The sequence below is a fragment of the Echinops telfairi genome, unplaced genomic scaffold, assembly GCF_000313985.2.
Source record: "Echinops telfairi isolate 266 unplaced genomic scaffold, ASM31398v2 ScPeMD7_7138;HRSCAF=8121, whole genome shotgun sequence".
NCBI lineage: Eukaryota > Metazoa > Chordata > Mammalia > Afrosoricida > Tenrecidae > Echinops > Echinops telfairi.
In genome coordinates this window covers 286,451-288,632 of record NW_022111038.1, presented here as the reverse complement: position 1 = coordinate 288,632, position 2,182 = coordinate 286,451, and positions in this window count along the sequence as shown.

Here is a 2,182-nt window from a genome sequence, read left to right as displayed (position 1 = left end):
CTGGTATACCTGCCTTGTGCTGTATGTAGCACTACAGCAGGCAGAGGGTGGGGGTGGTTCCCTCAGCCCCATGCAGAGCCCCAGGACAGGTAGTACATTCCTAGCTGTGTATAGAATCACTGAGAGGGGTGCTGGGCTTATTGTCCTATCTAGACTGCTAATGCCATACTAGCTCAGAGGTTTTGTTTTTTTTTGTTTTTCCCCTGGCTAGCTAGAATAGAATTAAATAATTTAATTTAGACAGTGTAAATTAAATACTTTAATTTAGACTTAGTCAATTTAGACTCCCTGGCTCTGTGCTCAGCTAGAAACTTAGACTTGCTCTTGAGGGTCTTTGTTATGCTCCTAGAGGGTCTTTGTTATGTTGAAAGCCTCCAGGCACTGTAACTAAATTCTGGCATTTCTTAGTATGGGTTCCCTTATTATGCTAATTTATGTTAAGGGACTTCTTCTACATGTTTCCTTGGAGTTTAATGATGAGCCTGGGATTTACAGTTTTTACTCAGAAAATATATTTTCTCTCTTTGTTATATTGGGATGAACTGATTTGGGGGCTGTCACACTGACTCCTAGAGGGGGAGATCCAGCTTATCATGGAGGTTGTTTTCTTCTCGGCCAACTGTAACTGAATTTGCCCCCTGGACTATGACTATCCACTTATTTTTTCCCACACCACGACCTGGCTCAGGTAAATTCCTCCTTTTTCTTCTACCCAAAAGTTATGTCTACCCACTGACCCCACTCCCCAGGCTATGAGCTCAAAGCAGCTAACAGTGCAGGGAACTCTGATGTGGGGTTCTGTGATTAGGTCTCAGAGGTTCTCCTAGTGTATGGGATTATGTCACTTTTAGGGTATTAGCCTGGGGAAATCACTACTCGCTGAGAAAGGGCATAAAGTAGTTCCTCAGCTGAATCCCATGAGCCCAGCACACTGAATCTAGAGTGATTTAGTGCATTCTTGGTTTGCTTTGTGAGTGGAAGTCACAAAAATTGGGGTTTGGGACAGACCTTAGTACTCTAGTTGTAATTTCAGGACTCTGCCTCCCAGTCTCCTTCACCTTACTTCCCAATTTTCTGGTCTGGCAGCAGGAGCTCCGGGTGGGTGAGCCTTAACTAGACACCATCTTCTCAGATTGTCACTATTTAAAAATTTTACAAAGCCTTAGCAATCCTATATTGAGTCATTATGAGTTGGAATCGACTCAAACACGATGTGTTTCTGTTTGGTTTTGTTGGGAATAGTTCTCAAGACCCTAAATCTCCAGAATAAGCAAGCTGTAGTGCTCCTGGGCACTTCCTCCTTTCCTAAAAAGGTTTGGACTTTTTTGTGGTGGGGTCGGGAGAAATCAGCATGGAGCTGTATTATGAAGAAAAATGAGGGATTCTGGGACCCATCTTCTAAAGGACAATCTTTAGACACCCCCTCTACATGTTTCTACTAATGAGTGCTTTGAAAATACATGAGTTAGGACAACCAAAGGGAAATAAACGCAGAGGAAACATGAACCTAGACAACCTGATGTGTCCGATGATGTTTGCTTTTTTTTTTTTTTAATTTGGAGGCTTTCCACAGAGAAGTTTCTCTAAGAAACTCACTTTTGCCATGGTAACGAATCCACACACTATGATTCCTGAGGTCTCAATTCAACAAAGTCCACGTATCCTTTTACCCATTCTAGCTCATGTTTCTCTTTTTTCCAGGTCCTATTTCCTTGTCTGAAGACTCAGTTCTTCTGCCAAGCATTGAAATAAGCATTCTTCCACTCTACGAACAAACTTTATGATAATGCATTGCCATGGTTCAGCATAGCATACAATCATAGGTCCACAGCAACCACATGAGAAGTGCTTTCAATAAGTAATATCCTGAATTCCCTCAAAACTACGTCCTGATTTTATTTAGTATCTCTTTTGGGACTATAAGAACAGTGGTTATATAAAATTGCCCCATCACCACTTACTAAGGAGGACCACTATTTTAGTCCCTATGCCAGTTTTATTGTGTTCAATACAACTTTTAAAATATTGTTCATAATTCTCTGTGAGAATATCCAGTTATTTTGATGCAATCAAAGCCTATTAATTTGAATTTGGTCCCAGCTTCAGGGACCATCACTGGAAGATGAGATAAATATACTAAAGAGGAACGTGAATAAATATTTACAGACACTTTCCTGGTTAA